Genomic DNA, 18,775 nt, shown 5'->3' on the forward strand with positions numbered 1-18,775 from the left:
TGTGTCTTCTTCAGTTTCCTTCATAAGTTTTCTATAGTTTTCATCGTACAGATCTTTTACATCTTAGGTTAGGTTTTTTCCTGGTATTTTATGGTTTTTCGTGCAATTCTGAATGGGATCTGTTTCTTGATTTCTCTTTCTGTTGCTTCATTATTGGTCTATAAAAATGCAACTGATTTCTGTACATTGATTTTGTACCCTGTGACTTTGCTGAATTCATGGGTCAGTTCTAGTAGGCTTCAGGTGGAGTCAGTCGCGTTTTCCATATAGAGTATCGTGTCTTCTGCAAAAAGTGAAAGTTTGACTTCATCTTTGCCAATTTTGATGCCTTTTATTTCCTTTTGTTTGATTGCTGATGCTGGGACTTCCAGCAGTATGTTAAAGTGAGAGTGGACATCCCTGTTGTGTTCCTGATCTCGGGGAAAGCTCTCAGTTTTTCCCCATTGAGAATGATATTAGCTGTGGGCTTTTCCTAAATGGTTTTTATGATGTTTAAGTATGTTCCTTCTCTCCTGACTTTCTCGAGGGTTTTTATTAAGAAAGGATGCTGTATTTTTGTCAGATGCTTTTTCTGCATCTATCAAAAGGATATGGTTTTTATCTTTTCTTTTGTTAATGTAATATATCATATTGATTTGTGAATATTAAACCAGCCCTGTAACCCAGGAATGAATCCTATTTGATCATGGTGGATAATTCTTTATATATGCTGTTGAATTCAATTTGCCAGTATCTTGTTGAGAATTTTTGCTTGTGTATTCATCAAGGATATTGGCCTGTAGTTCTCTTTTTTTGCTGGGTCTCTGTCTGATTTGGGAATCAAAGTGATGCTGGCTTTATAGAATGAGTCCGGAAGTTTTCCTTCCATTTCTGTTTTTTGGAGTAGCTTGGGAAGGATGGGCATTGATTCTGATTTAAATGTCTAATAGAATTCCCCTGAGAATCCATCCGACCCTGGACTTTTATTTGTTGGGAGATTTTTGATAACTGATTCGGTATCTTCACTGGCTATGGGTCTGTTCATATTTTCTATCTCTTCCCAGTTGAATTTTGGTAGTCATGTGTGTTTAGAAATTTGTCCATTTCTTCTAGTTTGTCCAGTTTGTTGGCATATAATTTTTCATAGTATTCGCAGATAATTGCTTGTATTTCTGAGGGATTGGTTGTAATAAATTCATTTTCATTCATGATTTTTGTCTATTTGGGTGCTCTCTCTTTTCTTTTTGAGAAGCCTGGCTAGAGGTTTATCAATTTTATTTTTTCAAAAATCCAACTCTTGGTTTCATTGATATATTCAGCTGTTTTTTATGGTTTCTATATTGTTTATTTCTGCCCTGATCTTTATTATTTCTCTTCTCCTGGGTTTGGGGTGTTCTTGCTACCCTGCTTCTAGTTCTTTTGGTGTGCTATTAGATTTTGTATTTGTGCTTTTTCTAGTTTCTTGAAATAGACCTGGATTGCAATGTACTTTCCTCTTAGGGCTATCTTTGCTGCATCCCAGAGAATTCAGATTGTTGTATTTTTGTTTTCATTTGTTTCCATATATTTTAAAATTTCTTCTCTAATTGCCTGATTGGCCCATTCGTTCTTTTCTAGGGTGTTCTTTAACCTCCATGTTTTTGGAGGTTTCCAGACTTTTTCCTGTGATTGATTTCAAGTTTCATAGCATTGTGATCTGAAAGGGTGCATGGTATGATTTCAGTTTTTTATATTTATTGAGGGCTGCTTTATGACCCAGTATGTGATCTGTTTTGGAGAATGTACCATGTGCACTCGAGAAGAAAGTGAATTCCCAAGCCTCAGGATGTAGAGTTCTAAATATATCTGTCAAATCGATCTGTTCCAATGTCTCGTTCAGGTCCATTGTTTCTTTAGTGATTTTCTGTCTAGTTTATCTATCCATTGCTGTGAGTCTTAAAGTCCCCTGCAATTAGCACTTTTTTTTTTTTTATCAATGAGCTTGTTTATGTTTGTGATTGTTTTATGTATTTGGGTGCTCCCAAATTCGGTGCATTGACATTTATAATTGTTAGCTCTTTTTGATGGATAGACCCTGTAATTATTATATGATGCCCTTCTTCATCTCGTTACTGCCTTAACTTTAAAATCCAGTTTGTCCAATGTAAGTATGGCTACTCCAACTTTCTTTTGACTTCCAGTAGCATGATAGATATTTCTCCATCTGCTCACTTTCAGTATGAAGGTGTCCTCAAGTCTACACTTGAACTTAGCCAAAAGGCCAAGAAACGATGTCCTCAGGTCTAAAATGAGTCTCTTGTAAACAGCAAATAGATGGATCTTTTTTTTTTTATTCTGATACCCTATTGATTGGAGCATTTAGTCCATTTACATTCAGTGTTATTATTGAAAAATATGGGTTTAGAGTCTTTGTATTCTCTGTAGAATTCATCCTTGTAGTGGAGTCTCTGGTACCTTGTGTTCCTTGCCACTTTCCCTCATAGAGTCCCCCTTAGGATTTCTTTTTTTATTTTTTTAATTTTTTAAAAATTTTATTTATTTCTGAGATAGAAACAGAGCACAAGTGGGGGAGGGGTGGAGAGAGAGGGAGACACAGAATTGGAAGCAGGCTCCAGGCTCTGAGCTGTCAGCACAATGCCCAATGCAGGGCTTAAACCCATGAACCACGAGGTCATGACCTGAGCTGAAGTCAGATGCTTAACCCACTGAGCCACCCAGGTGCCTCTCCCCTCATAGGAATTCTTTTTTCTTTTCTTTTCTTTTTTAATAAATTTAAAAAAATATTTTATTTATTTTTGAGACAGAGACAGAGCATGAGTGGGGACAGGCAGAGAGAGAGGGAGACATAGAATTGCAAGTAGGCTTCAGTCTCTGAGCTGTCAGCACAGAGCTTGATGCGGGGCTTGAACCCACAAATGTGAGATCAGGACCTGAGCTGAAGTCGGAGGCTCAACTGACTGAGCCACCCAGGCGCCCCTAGGATTTCTTGTAGGACTGGTTTATTGGTGATGAATTCCTTCAATTTTTGTTTGGGGGAACTGTTATCTCTCCTTCTATTCTGAATGACAGGCTTGCTGGGTAAAGGATTCTTGGCTGCATATTTTTTCTGTTCTACACATTGACAATTTTCCTACCATTCCTTTATGGCCTGCCAGGTTTCAGTAGATAAGTCAACTACTCTGATATGTCTCCCTTTGTATGTTAGTGCCCTTTTATCCCTAGCTGCTTTCAGAATTCTCTCTTTATCCTTACATTTTGCCAGTTTCACTATGATATGTTGTGCAGAAAATCGATTCAAGTTACGTCTGAGGGGAGTTCGCTGTGCCTCTTGGATTTCAATGTCTGTGTCCTTCCCAGATTGGGAAAGTTCTCAGCTATAATTTGTTCAAGTACTCCTTCAGCCCCTTTCTGTCTCTCTTCTTCTGAATTTCCTATGATACAGATATTGTTCCATTTGATTGCATCACTCAGTTCTCAAATTCTTCTTTTGTGCTCCTGGATCAATTTATCTCTTTTTCTCGGCTTCCTCTATTTTGTAATTGTGTCTTCTAATTTACCTCTTCTCCTCTCTGCCTCTTCAGTACATGCAGTGGCTGCCTCCATTTTATTATGTACCTCATTTATAGCTTTTTTTTAATTGATCACAACTATTTTTAAGGTTCCATAATCTTGGTAACAGTAGCCTCTCTTGCGTCTTCCATGCCTTTTTCAAGCCCAGTAATTACTTTTAATACTATCATTCTAAATTCTTGGTCAGTTATGTTGCTTATATCTGTTTTGACCAAATCTTGAGATATTATTTCTTCCTGGAATTTCTTTTGAGGAGAATTCTTCCGTTTCATCATTTTGGCTAGCTTTCTGTCTCTTGTAAATTTTAAAACCTTGTTATGCACTCTGTACCTGCAAGTACCGCTGTGTTAAAGGAGGGTCATACCCTGTCCAGGGCCTGTCCATTCAGGAAGTGTTCTTTTAATGGTGTACTTTGGTCTCTCTTTGAGACTTTGGTTATTTAAAAAAAGAATTTTTTTTTAATGTTTATTTGCCGCTTTCCGTAACAGCACACAGGAGAAGAATTAGGCACAAACAAGTCAACTGTAAAAGAGAAAGGGAGCAGGGTACGACAGCTTACAACAACTGTCACCTCGAACAACTCCGCAGTCCCATATTTATTGAGAATATGATAATTAATGCCAAGATTGTTTTTAGTGATCAGAGAATGACCTCATGGGAAACACAGAACTTGCTTAGGCAGGTATGTTATGGTTGATTAGACATAATCATTAAGTTTCATATAAACAGGTGGTCTCTGAGGAAGTGGAGAAGTCAACACAAAAGGAACAGGCGTCATTCTGCCCAGGGCGGGCCAAGTGTTCCTGGCTGCCTGGCTCCTGTATCATAAATCAACCCCTTTCCCAGAGAGACATTACAATGATTATTTTCTTAAAGTGATATCCATCATTTATTAATCATCATATAGTTCTGTGTACTGTTTTTCTCCGTAACTACAGCTTTTGGGTCATGTTGTTCTGAGGGGTTGCCACATTTATTTATTTTTAAGAGAGAGACAGAGCATGAGACGGGGAGGGGCAGATAGAGAGAGGGAGACACAGAATCTGAAGCAGGCTCCAGGCTCTGAGCTGTTGGCCCAGAGTCTGATGTGGGGCTCAAACCCATGAACCATGAGATCATGACCTGAGTCAGAGTTGGATACTTAACCAACTGAGCCATCGAGGTGCCCCAAGACTTTGGTTATTTTATTTCCCTACTCATAGTGATATTTGGGATTCTCCATTATGTGTACTTTGGCTTATTTCTTGAGGTAGCCCTGGAAAGGAAAACAGACAAACAGGGAATAAAAGCATGCAAATACACAAACAAATCCAATAGACAAGTAAACTGAAAGGAAAAACAAACAAAAACAACAGACAAAGGACAGTCTAAAAGCATAAAACCAGAAATACCAGCTACAAATAAAGAGGGTAGAGGCAATGCTGACTGAAGAGCATATACAAAGAAATGACAGGGGTGGGGAGAAAGAGAAGTTGAACATTGACCATGCTTAATTCAGAGAGAGAAAAAGGAGAATACAACAGGAGGTGCGGAGAAAAAAAGAAGATAATGTTACCCAGAGAAACTATATAGTCTGATTATTTCGGAGAGAGAGAAAGGAAGGTATGGATGGAGGTGTAGAAAATGCATCAAGAGAATGGATTACATATGCCTGTTTAAACAAACCTATAACCAGAATACCAAGTCCAGAGGAGGGGAGAGATAAGAATGAGATAAGGGAGAATATATCTGAATAGCAAGAATTGTTCTAGAGTTAATCACAGCAATGTGTCAGTTCTGATCTTGGGAGATGGGCTGTTTCTGCAGCATCTAGCCAAGCTCTGGTAACAAAGCAGCTACCCAGTGCAGATGGGCAGGGTTTGGTGTAGACAGGTCTCGCCTCCACTGTGGGTTCTGCGGGGTGCTCCCTGAGTCCCCACCTTGGTGGTTTGGGGAGAAAAATGACAATCCCCCCAGTCCCTTCTTGAACCAGGTGTTACAAATCACTCTTTTGGGTCTGATCTCACTGTGCTGTGGGCGCAGCCAAGGTGGGCCATGTTCTGTGTCCCGCACCCAGCCTCGTTTCCAGATCTTACTCCGTGAGGATTAATGATACCACCCGAAATGTAATCCTGCAAGCCAGGCACTTCCTAGTAGGGGATCAAGTAGGGGATTAGTTCCTCCTGATGTCAAATGCGTCCCTTGCATAGTGTCTATTCCATAGGGAATTTCTGGGCCCAGGGCACCCAGCCCAATGAAAGCACCGCAGTTAGAGATAGGGTCTCTCTCTGAAAACCCTATGAGGCTGTCTTCTCAGTGGACTCCGTCTCTTTTCCTCCCAGACTCTTGCGGTTCAGAGTCCTTTAGCTTCAGCTCTTCTTTATTTGAGAGCTGCAGGTGGGAAATATGCAACTCCCTATTTCTCAACCATCTTGCCCAGACTCCCCGAAGATGTATCAAGAAATCCTTAATGGTTTAATATGTTTTCTGAAATGTCTTTTTGGTGGCTTCTTTTAAGAATTATAGGTCCATGCGGTGCCTGGGTGGCTCAGTTGGTTGAGTGTCCAGCTTTGGCTCAGGTCATGAACTCGCAGTTTGTGGGTTTGACCCCGCGTCAGGCTCTGTGCTGACAGCTAGCTCAGAGCATGGAGTCTGTCTTCGGATTCTGTGTCTCCCTCTCTCTCTGACCCTCCCCTGCTTGTGCTGTCTCTCTGTCTCTCTCAAAAATAAATAAAACAGCCGTGCCTGGGTGGCTCAGTCAGTTAAGTGTCAGACTTCAGCTCAGGTTGTGATCTTGCAGTTTGTGGGTTCCAGCCCTGTGTCAGGATCTGTGCTGACCGCTGAAAGCCTGGAGCCTGCTTTGGGTTCTGTGTCTCCCTCTCTCTCTGCCCCTCCCCTGCTCATGCTCTGTCTCTCTGTGTTTCAAAAATAAATAAACATTAAAAATAAATAAATAAAACATTAAAAAATATAGGTCCATATAAATTATTGGAAGGTTTTCTAGGTCAAAATAGATGTGGCCTACAAAAATAGCTGATTATGTTGGATATGTTATTTCTGACAAGAAACCAAACATTTTATAATATCCTATTTAACAATTTTTCTATAAATAGGATACGTGTTTTAAAATAAGGCTAGTTTGCTGTTTGTTGCCTGTAGGACAAGATATTACTGAAGTAATCTTATGAAATGTGCCTTTCTCTTTCCATATTTTTATTTCTGTTGCCTTTCAGGAAGATGTTAAAGTCAGTTTTCACCTCTGGCAATGGTTTAGCACCTCTTTTCTGCATTAGACATTCTATCTGTCACATTGTTCTAGTTTGATAGTAAAAATTATTCCAAATAAAAGAGATAAAAGTTGATCCTATTTAAAGTTTCTTTGTAACTGACAGACTAAGAAATAATAGATAATTTTAATATCGTACTGTATCTTAGATTCAAACTGATACCTTAGGGGTTCAAGTTACAGGGTTTCACTAGGTGAAGATGTCCACATCACTGTATTTGGTTGTGAAAGCTTTTTCAAAATCATGTAAAAAGACCGTTATTTTCGATAGGAAGTTAAAGCAGAGGGATCCGTCTCATCTCTATATCTTATGAATTTTAAAGCTGTAGATAGAGGCAAGGTTGAAATTGTTTTAATAACTGAGTGGTAGGAGAAGAAAGAGGGGTTAAAGAAGGATAGATTATAAAATGAAAGGGGACATTAGAAAAGATAAGTTAATTTAGCAGTGAGAGATGGAGGTAGAAGGGAGGTACTAGGAAGGAAGAATGGGTCCTAGAGAGATCTCCCCAAGATACACAGGAGAGCTAGAGTCATTTTTCCCCCTTTTTATTGTAGAAACTAGGTTAGCAGCATTTTTTGTCATTCACATTGAGAATGCCTTTTTTTTTTTTAATTGAGATGGGATGTAACTTGCACATAGTAAAATTCATCCTTTTCTAGTAGTGTACAGGTCTTTGAATTTAAACGAATGTTTGCAATCTTGTACTCCTTTGTGTTAGAGAGAGAGAGCAAGCATGAACGAGCGAGCAGGAGCTGGGGAGAGGGGCAGGGCGCGGGGAGAAAGAGTCTTAAGCAGACTTCATGCTCAAGGTGGAGCCCCATGTGGGGCACGATCCCCTAACTCTGGGATCATCACCTGAGCCAAATTCAAGAGTTGGGCACCCAACTGACTGAGTCACCCTAGGCGCCCCTCGTTTTGTTTTGTTTTGTTTTTGAAATTTTTTTATGTCTTTTATTTAATTTTGAGAGACAGAGAGACAGTGCGAGCAGGGGAGGGTCAGAGAGAGAGGGAGACACAGAATCTGAAACAGGCTCCAGGCTCTGAGCTAGCCATCAGCACAGAGCCCAACGCGGGGCTCGAACCCACAAACCATGAGATCATGACCTGAGCCGAATGCCGCCGCTCAACCGACTGAGCCACCCAGGCGCCCCTTGTTTTGGTTTTTTAAGTAGGCTTCATACCCAGGGCAGAACCCAACATGGAGCTGAAACTCACAGCCCTGAGAACAAGACCTAAGGTAAGATCTAGAGTCAGAGGCTTACTGAGCCACCCATGTGCCCCTCTTCTGCTCCTTTTTAGACCTGCATGTCTCTCCAACCCTGTCGTTTAGGAAGCACTGATGTTTTCTGTCCCAACAGTTTGTCCTTTCCTAGAATGTCATTTAAATATAATGATAGTATGTATCCGTTTCCTAGAACTGCTGTAACAAGTTACCACACACCGGTTACTTTTTAGAACAACAAACCTTATTCTATCTCAGTATTGGAGTCTAAAAGAGCAAAATAAGGGGTCAGCAGGGTTGGAACTTCTCAGAAGGGAGAATCTAGGCCATGCCTCTCATAGCTTCTGATGGTTGTTGGCGATCCTTGCATTCTTTGGCTTTGTATATGCTTCTTTCCAATCTCTGCCTCTGTCTTCAGGTGGTATTCCCCCTGTGTCATCACCTCATCTTTGTTTTGTGCATGTCTCTGTGTCCAGATTTTCTTCTTATAAGGTCACAAGTCACTGAATTAGGGCTCACCTCATCGTAACTTGATTATATCTACCAAGACCCTATAAGACTAAGTAAGGTCACATTCTGAGGTTTCAGGTGGACATAAATTTTGGGGGAGACAATACTCAACATAGTACATTGGGTATGTAGCCTTTTTTTTTTTTTAATGTTTTAAATGTTTGTTATTTAAAAAACCATCATATAGGGGTATCTGGGTGGCTCAGTTGGTTAAGTGTCTGACTTTTGATTTTAGCTGAGGTCATGATCTCAGGGTTGATGGGATCGAGACCCACATCCCACTCTGTGCTGATAGTACGGAGCCTACCTGGGATTCTCTTTCTGCCCCTCCCCTGCTTACTTGCACACATATATGCTTATCTTATCTCTCTTTTCTCAAAATAAACTTAATAAAAGTAAAAAAAAACATTGAACGTAAAATTGGCTTTTGTGTGTATATATGTACAGCTGTATGAATTTTAACACATGTATAGATTTTTGTAACACCATAGTCAGAATACAGAATAGTTCTATCATGCCAAAATCTCCCTTTACTGCATTTTGTAGTCCTACCCACCCTCCCCACTTCATAGCTACAGATTTGTTATCTATCCCTATTTTGTCTTTTGGAGACTGTCACATAAATGGAATAATACATACGTAACTTTTTGAGACTTGGTTTCATTCAATATGATTGACGCCTTCCAGATTCATCCAAGTTGTTGCATGTATCAGTAGTTTGATTCTTTTTGTTGCTGAGTAGTATTCCAGGGTATGAATGCACTCAGGTTTATCAGTTTACCTGGTAAGGGATATTGGTGTACAATTATGAACAGGATTATTATAAACATTCCCATACACGTTTTTAAATTTTTTTTTTTACTTTTGAGAAAGTGCACTCCTCCCATACAGATTTTAAGTCAATATGGCTTTTATTTCTTTAGGCAGGGTTTCTTTCTCCCTTTTTTTTTTTTTCTTTAACGTTTATTTTTAAGAGAGACAGAGTGAGAGTGGGGCAGGGTCAGAGAGAGAGGGAGACACAGAATCTGAAGCAGGCTTCAGGCTCTGAGCTGTCAGCACAGAGCCTGATACGGGGCTCGAACCCAGAACCATGAGATCATGACCTGAGCCGAAGTTGGACGCTTAACCGATGAAGCCACCTAGGTGCTCTAGTCAGGGTTTCTTAATCTTGGTACTATGACATGTTGGGCTGCATAGTTCTTTGTTGTGGTGTGCTGCACTGTGGGATGTTCGGCAGCATCCCTTGTTTCTACCCACTGTAGTAAAAACAAAACAAAACAAACAAGAAAACCAGATCTCTGCATTAGAGTAGTATACTTTTCCCTTCTGTAATTAGTAAGTAGAGTGTGGGGTAATACTTTGAGACCATACAAATATTCTATTTTCCAATAACCTTTCATTCAGTGGTTGTAATATTATGCTAGTTTTTTATTAGTACATAAGATATCCCAAAATTTAGCAGCTTAAAATAAATATTGTTTATCTGTATAGTTTCTGTAAGACAGAAATTCATAAGTGGCTTAGCTGGATGGCTCTGAGTTTCATTAAGACACAGTCAAGATGTTGGCTGAGGCTGCACTTATCAGAAGCCTTAACTTGGGGCTGGAGGGTCAGTGTTCAAGGTGTCTCACTGCTCTGGCTGGTGGGTTGGTGCTAGCTGTTGGCAGGAGGCCTCCATTCCTTGCCACATATACCTTTTTCTAGAGCTGATGGAGCCTCCTCACAAATTGGCAGCTAGCTTCCCTGGAGCAAGTAACCTGAGAGCAAGTGGCATCATCCTTTTTTTTTTTTAATTGTGGTACAAAGTGTATAACAGTAAATTTACCATCAAAACCATTTTTAGGGGGCCTCCATGTGGCTCAGTAGGTTGAGGGCCAACTCTGAATTTTGGCTCAGGTCATGATCCCAGGGTTGTGGGATTGTGTCCCACGTCAGGCTCCTCGCTGAGTGTGGAGCCTGCTTGAGATCGTCTCTGCTCTTCTCCACTGCTTGCACGCGTCGTCTCTCTCAAATAACTCCACATTCCCTCCTCCCATTAGTCCTTAGTAACTATCACTCTACTTTCTATTTCTGATTTGATTGCTGTAGATATCTCATATAAGTGGAATCTTTTTTTTGTTGTTGTTGTTTATTTTTGAGAGAGGGTGAGGGCAGGGGAGAGGCAGGGAGAGAGGGGTACAGGGGATCCAAAGCAGCCGCTGTGCTTACAGCTGACAGAAGAGAGCTGGTCTGATGCAGGGCTCTGACTCATGAACTGTGAGATCATGACCTGAGCTGAAGGGAGACGCTAACCTGACTGAGCCACCCAGGCGCCCCAATGTGGAATCACCTTTTTGTGGCTGGCTGGCTTATTTTATTTAGCATGTCCTCAAGGTCCATCCTTGTTAAAGCATGTGTCAGAATTTCCTTCCTAATATTACTCTATTCTATGTATATATCACATTTTGCTTATCCATTCAACTATTGATGGACACTTGGACTACTTCCACATTTTAGCTATTGTGAATAATGCTGCTATGAACTTGTGTGTACAGATACTTTTCCTATATCCTACTTTGAATTCTTTTGGGTATATAACAAGAAATAGAATTACTGGATCATACGGTAACTCTCTTTTTTGTATTTTTGAGGACCCACCATACTGTTTCCACAGCAGATATATCCTTGTACATTCCTACTATTAGTGCACAAGGGTTCTAATTTCTCCATATCCCTGACAACATTTTTTTATAGTAGCCATCTTAATGGGTGTGAGTTGGTATTTCATTGTGGTTTTGATTTGCATTTCCTTAATGATTAGTGGGGTTAAATGTTTTCATGTACTTACTGGCCATTCTTTGGAGAAATGTCTGTCATTTCTGTGGAGAAATGTGTTCAAGCACTTTGTCCATTTTTTTTTGTTTATTTATTTATTTTGAGAGAACGAGAGAGAGTGCGTGCCTGTGCAGATGTGTGTGTGCCGGGGAGGAGCAAAGAGAGAATGCTGAGCAGGCTCCACATTGTTAGTGAGGCACGGGGCTCAAACTCACAAACCAGTTAGATCATTATCTGAGCCAAAATCAAGAGTTGGACAATTAACCAACTGAGCTGCCCAGGCGCCCCTCCAGTTTTAAATTTTTTATTCTTGTTGTTGAGTTTTAGAAGTTTTCTGTATATTCTAGATATTAATCCTTTAGATGAATGTTTTGCAAATATTTTCTCCTATTTTGTAGATTGCATTTTCATTCTGTTGATAGCATCTTTTGCATAAAATTTAAAATGTTTGTGAAGTCCAGTTTGTCTATTTTTTCTTTTGTTGTCTGTACCTTTGGTGTCATATGCAAGGAATCATTGCTAAATCCAGTGTTGTGAAGCGTTTGTCCTATTTTCCTCTAAGAGTTTTATATTTTTAGTTCTTAACATTTAGGTCTTTGATCCATTTTTAATTTTTGTAAATGGTGTTAGGTAAGGGTCCAGCTTTATTCTTTTGCAGGTGGACACCTGGTTTTCCCAACACCATTTATTGAAAGGACTGTCCTTTACCCATTGAATGGTCTTGGCACCCTTGTCAAAAGCATTTTATTTTATATGTAAACGTTTATTTTGGGGCTTTCTTTTCTAGTCCAATAGAATAAGTTTGTATGTCTGTCTTTATGCCAGTATCACAATATTTTGATTATTGCAGCTTTGCATTAAATTTTGAAATCAGAAAATATAAGTCCTCTAAATTTGTTCTTTTTCAAGATTGTTTTGGCTGTTTAAGGTCCCTGGAGATTTTTTATTTTAAGTTTATTTATTTTGTGAAAGAGAGTACATGCATGTGTGTGCACATGCAGGGGAGAGGCTGAAAAAGAATCCCAAGTGGGTTCTGCACGTCAGCGCAGAGCCCAACTTGGGGATCCATCCTGCAAACAACAAAATAATGACCTGAGCTGCAATCAAGAGTCGGAAGCCTAACCAACTGTGCCACTTATGTGCCCCAATGTCCCTGGAGATTCTATATGAATTTTAGGATGGATTTTCTATTTCTGCAAGAAACATCATTGAGATTTTGATAGGAGTTGGATTAAATCTGTAGACTGTTTTGGGTAGTATTAACATCTTATCTAATTCATAAACATAGGATGTCTTTCCATTTATTTGTGTCTTCTTTAATTTCTTTCAGCGGTGTTCTATAGTTTTTAGTGTTATAAGTCTTTGAGCCCATTGGTTAATTCCTAAATGTCCTACTGTTTTTGATGCTATACATAAATAGGTTTGTTTTCGTAAATTCCTGTTTAGATTCTTGACTGTTTTGTTTTATTAGTGTTTATTCGTTTTTGAGAGACAGAGAGCTCACAAGTGAGAGTGGGGCAGAGAGAGGGGAAGACAGAGAATCCAAAGCAGGCTCCAGGCTCTGAGTTATCAGCACAGAGCCCAACACAGAGCTTGATCTCACAAATTGTGAGATCATGACCTGAGCTGAGGTCAGACACTTAACCAACTGAGCCACCCAGGCACCCCTTAGATTGTTGATTATTAATGAGTAGAAATGCATTGGATTTGTGTGTGTTAATTTTTGTATCTTTCTAGTTTGCTGAATTTTAGTTTTAGTAGTTTTTGTATATGTGGAATCTCTAGGGGTTGTTTTTTTTTTTTTTTTTTTGATATATAAGATCATATCTTCAAACAGAATTTTACTTCTTCCTTTCCAATTTGGATGCCTTTTATTTATTTATTTTCTTGCCTAATTGTTTTGGTTTGGACTTCCAGTACTATGTTGAATGGAAATGGTGAGAGTGGCCATCCTTGCCTCATTTCTGATCTTTGACAAAAAGCTTTCATTCTTTCACCATTGAATATGATGTCAGTTGGGAGTTTTTCATATATGGCCTTTATTAACATATTGAGGTGGTTCCCTTCTAGTCCTTCTTTGTTGAGTGTTTGTATCATGAAGGGGTGTTCAGTTTTGTCAGATGCTTTTTCTCTATCAATTGAAATAATCATGTGTTTCCCCCCCTTCATTTTGTTAATGTGGTACATTACATTGATGAATTTGTATTGTTGAACCATCTTTGCATTCCAGGATTAAATCCCACTTGGTATATAATCCTTTTAATATGCTGAGAACTGTCTATTTCTCCCTTCAGACATGTCAGTTTTTGGTTTATATGTTTTTGTATGTGATTATCTTTGTTTCTTTTTTTTCTTAATTTTTTTTAATGCTTATTTATTTTGAGAGGGAAAGAGCAGAGAGAGAGGGAAACACAGAATTCAAAGCAGGCTCCAGGCTCTGTTATTAGCTGGGTAAATGTTTATAGTAATTGTATCTTCTTGCTGTTTTGGACCTTTTATTAAAATTGTAACATTGTTTGTCTCATAACCTTTTTAAACTTTTATTATTTTTTTTAATAATGTCTATACCCAACATAGGGCTCGAAATCATGACCCCAAGATAAAGACTCTTCTGACTGAGCCAGCCAGGCACCCCATCCTTTTTTGATTTAAAGTCTATTTTATGTGACTTTAGGATAGTCACTCACATGGAATATCTTTTTCTATCCTTTCACTTTTGGCCTGTTTGCATCTTCAGATCTAGACGGAGTCTCTTGTAGACAGCATATAATTAGATTATGTTTTAAGCCATTCTGCCGCTTTCTGTCTTTTGATTGGAGAATTAATCATATAAAGTGATTATGGGTAAAGAGAGACTTCTCATTATACTATTTATTTTCCATATTTTACAGCTTTTTATGTCGTTCATTTCCTTCATTACTGTCATTGTGTTTAGTTGATATTTTGTAGTGAAACATTTTTATTGCCTTCTCATTTCCTTTTTTGTGTATTCTGTAACTATTTTCTTTGGGGTTCCCACAGGGATTGCATTTATTTAAAAAAATTTTTTTAACATTTATTCATTTTTGAGAGAGCGATAGAGTGAGAGTCAGTGAAGGTCAGAGAGAGAGGGAGAAACAGAATTGGAAGCAGGCTGCACGCTCTGAGCTCTCAGCACAGAGCCTGATGCAGGAGTTGAACCCACGAGCTGTGAGATCATGACCTGAGCCAAAGTCGGATGCTTAACCGACTGAGCCACGCAAGGACCACAGGGATTGCATTTAAAGTCCTAAAGTTATAATACTTTAATTTGAATTTGTAATACTTAATTCCAGTAACATACAAAGACTCTTCTTTTACAGCGTTGTCACCACCCATTTCAGTTATTGATGTCACAGAATTGTATCTTTATACATTGTTGTGGCATTGCCTCTTATAACCTAGCCTTGGATGTCACATACTGTCCTTTGCTGCCACATTGTATTCATTAGAAGTGAGTAAATCTGGCCTACATTCAAGAAGTGGGATATTAGTTCCCATCTTTTGAAGGGAGTTGGTGGATATATTTTAAAATGCCGTCATTTTGATGATTCTTGCCTGACTCAGTTATTACATTAGAGGTTGCAGGATAATGATTCTTTCATTTCTTCTTCATTTGTTAAGCTCAGCTGAAATCTGAGGGGAAACTTCATCCCCATGACCAGCCTCCAAATATTATTTCCAACCAGTTTTTTAAATTACAGTTTAATATTTTTTATTCTTATGCACAATTTTTCTGGTTTATTAGATAACTTAACATTGGTAAAATGAGGATTGTAGTATCTATGCCACAGGGAGTGTGTTCATTTCCTGCGACTACAATAAACTACCTCAAACTTGGTGACTTTATTAAAATAAAGACTTAACTTTCTCACAGTCTTGCAGGCCAGAATTCTGAAGTCAAGATGTCAGAAGAGCTGCATTTGCTCTGAAAGTTCTAGGGAGTATCCTTCTTTGCCTTTTTAAATTTCTGGTAGATGCACATGTTCCTTGGCTTGTGGGCTAGATAAGTTCAATATCTATCTGACTTCACATTGCCTTTTTTCCTTCTCACTTCGGTGGGTCTTTAAACGGGACAGTTGTTGGATTTTAGGTCTCCCAGGATAATCCAGGATGATTATTATCTTGAAATTCTTAATTTTATCTGTTAAGATCCTTCTTCCAAGTAAGGCCACATTAGTAGGTTTCAAGGAATAGGATGTGGACATAACATTTTGGGAGCCTCTATTCAACCCATCACACGGAGATTGTATTAAATGAGTTACTGCATGTAGAATTCTTTAAAACAGTTCTCAGTACATGATTATTCACCAAACTAGTTATTTTTTTATTATGATGCTTATGTTTTATAGCAACCTCCTGAATTTATTACTTTATCTTTTATATGACCTTATTTTAACAGTTTAAATTTCTGTACCTAGCATCCATAATTAGGGTGGCTTTATGTTACGGTTTGCCTAGTATAGTTCTGGTTTATTCTCATTGACACAATGTTCTATCGTGTCCCTGTTCACACTCAAAAATAACCCAAATTGGATGAAAAATTAAATGGTCATTCTCCCATAATTTGTCCTATCCTTTATTTTTGCCTTTTGAGAAAAATCATTACTGAATGTAAAATAAGTATATACCCTACTGTTTGAATTTGTAAGAACTTCAGGATAGAGTCTAAGCATGTTAGGTTAGTACTTCAGTGTAAGTTTTCTTGTTTCTGTAATTTAGAGCAGAGATCTTACTTTACTTTAGCACTTAGCCAGAATTATACCTTGGCTTCTCTGTTAGTTTTCTGTTGCTATGCAGTGAATTATCTCAAGGTTCAGTGGCTTAAAGTAACAGTAACTTATTATCTTCTGCAGTTTCCGTGGGTGAGAAATTTGGGAGCAGCTTGACTGAGCAGTTGTGGCGTAAGGTCTCTCTTGATATTGCAGTTAGGTATCAGGAAGTCTACATTCATCTATAGCCTTGACTGAGACTAGAAGATCTACTTCCAAGGTGACTCACTTATGGTTAGCAAATTGGTGATGGCTCTTGGTAGGAAGCATCATTTCCTTTGCACCTGGGCCTCTCCATAGGACCACCTAAATGTCTACATAGTATGGTAGCTGGCTTCTCCCAGAATAAGCAATCCCAGGGATCAAGGCAAATATTGTAATGCCTTTTATGACCTACCTTTGGATGTAATACACTGTTATTTCTACCATATTCTATTGGTTGTATAGGCCAACCCAGTGTCACTGTGTCAAGGGAATTACACAAGAATTTTGAGTATCAGGAAGTGAGGATTATTGGGGAGCATTTTTGAGGCTGGCTACCACAGCTTCTAGAATTATTACTGGCCAAGAATTAAAATCTTTTTTATATTCTAAATTTTTAATAATATTTGTTTGTTGAGAGCGAGCACCAGTGGGATGAAGGGAGGGACAGAGGGAGAAAGAATATTAAGCAGGCTCCATGCTCATGGTCTGAGCCATCCAGGCACCCTTTGATTTTTATTTATTCTTTTCAGATCTCTTTATACATTCTTTCTCTCTTAATTCATCTGAATTCCAAGGGTGCCAACCCAGACTTTATTGTTGTTGTTTTCATTCTCTCGTGTTGCCTTTTTATGAGTATGTTTTATGTTCACACTTTGTATAGTTACCCTAAAATAATTGGCTTTTACTTTTTTCACTTAAAGGTTTTCTGCTTTTCACTTTGTCCATGATATTGGTCAGTTTTCTAGGTTATTAGTTGTATTATGTAGACTTCTGGGTTTTTGTGGAAGACCTTCACATTGCTTGTGAATTCTAAGTTTTGTTTCTTTCTAATATTTATAACAGCAGAGCCCAGTTCATTGGTTTTTGTAGTCTATTCTTTTTCTGTTGTATCCTTTTCCCCTTTGTGCTTTGTTGGCCAAACCTAAGCACATTTCCTGTTCTCTTCCTTTTTCCCTTTTCACTCTCAAGTGCTTCTCTTCTGTGTTGTCTTGTCCAAATCTCTCCCCTAAAAAGTCAAAATTTATTACTACAGCTTGTATTTCCTTATGTTATTTGCAGAAATAGCACAGTGTCAATTTTCTATAACTCTAACTATTTGTATTTGGCTCACTCTCACATTTTAAATTCTAGGAAGGCAGAAGCCTTATCGTTGTAAATTTATGGTGTTTACTATTATGATGGGAAACTTTCTGCAGTGTGTGTTCACTGGTTGCTTTTATATTGTTATTATGAACCTAAGAACAAAAACACTCTTTGTAACTCACTTATTTACAAATAGAGGCTCTTTTGTACAGGTTATGAGTGTTCCCATTTATTTGGAAAAATGTTGGACAGTGGTGAGTCCTTTAGATTGTAATAGATACTTTTTAAAACTAACTGTTTAGTAAGAAAGATATCTTAATTTCAAGTTTTTCTGAGGTGTCAGAAAAGTACACCTTGAGTAACTTTTTCATATTTATTGATGATTCAACAGATACTTGAAGGCTTACTGTTAATATGCTTCAGGCATTGTATCTGGCTCTAGCATATAAAAATGAAAGACCCCTGATTTCAAGAAAACAGTTTGAAGGAGGAGACAGATTTGCCAACAGATATTAAGGGACAGCTATTGAATACTTGTTAGGTTTAAGACTGTATTATAGCACTTTGTGGTATTATTTCACTCTTCAAAGCAAAACCAGAATAAAATGATCTCTTTTATGGATGAAGAGAGCATGGCTCAGAGATTAAGTAATTTATTCATGTTTGCACAGTAACAGTGTTTGTGGATCTAGACCTGTCTGATTCCAAAGCCTACATATTTCATTACCATCTTATAATATCTCCTGGAATACATGCAGTAGGGTTGATGAGAAGAAGAAATTCATTATTTCTGCTTTGGAGTCAAGGGAGAGCTACCAGATGAAATGCTAGAGCAGAATGTTGAGGATAAGAGAAGACTAGATAAATGGGAAGTTAAGGAAGGAGAAGAGCAAATTTTGAACAGAAGGAACAAGATAAGTGAACTACAGAAGTATTAAACAGATAGCATGTTGAGGTAGGATGAATAATTCTAGATGGTCGAAGTGTAGGGTATCTATGAGAGAGTGGAAGGTGAGTTAAGAAAATAGGCAAATGAGGATCATCAGAGTTGTAGGGAATTCATTTAAAAATCCTTTGGAAAACCCCAGACTCCACCTGAAGCTACTAGAACTGACCCATGAATTCAGCAAAGTCACAAGGTACAAAATCAATGTACAGAAATCAGTTGCATTTTTATAGACCAATAATGAAGCAACAGAAAGAGAAATCAAGAAACAGATCCCATTCAGAATTGCACGAAAAACCATAAAATACCAGGAAAAAACCTAACCTAAGATGTAAAAGATCTGTACGATGAAAACTATAGAAAACTTATGAAGGAAACTGAAGAAGACACA

General features: G+C 38.4%; 1 protein-coding gene and 1 long non-coding RNA gene across 5 annotated transcripts in view; one reads left to right on the plus strand and one right to left on the minus strand.

The window, feature by feature from the left end:
- ITCH (itchy E3 ubiquitin protein ligase) overlaps positions 1 to 18,775 on the plus strand; it is a 154,628-nt gene that overhangs the window by 18,752 nt on the left and 117,101 nt on the right. The gene's annotated exons all lie outside the window — the stretch shown is intronic.
- LOC115274917 overlaps positions 9,151 to 18,775 on the minus strand; it is a 71,649-nt gene continuing 62,024 nt past the window's right edge. The window contains exon 3 of the long non-coding RNA XR_003901320.1: positions 9,151 to 9,328. This is a non-coding gene — a long non-coding RNA (uncharacterized LOC115274917). The remainder of the gene's footprint in view (positions 9,329 to 18,775) is intronic.

This window comes from Suricata suricatta, chromosome 12 (assembly GCF_006229205.1).
Source record: "Suricata suricatta isolate VVHF042 chromosome 12, meerkat_22Aug2017_6uvM2_HiC, whole genome shotgun sequence".
Lineage (NCBI taxonomy): Eukaryota > Metazoa > Chordata > Mammalia > Carnivora > Herpestidae > Suricata > Suricata suricatta.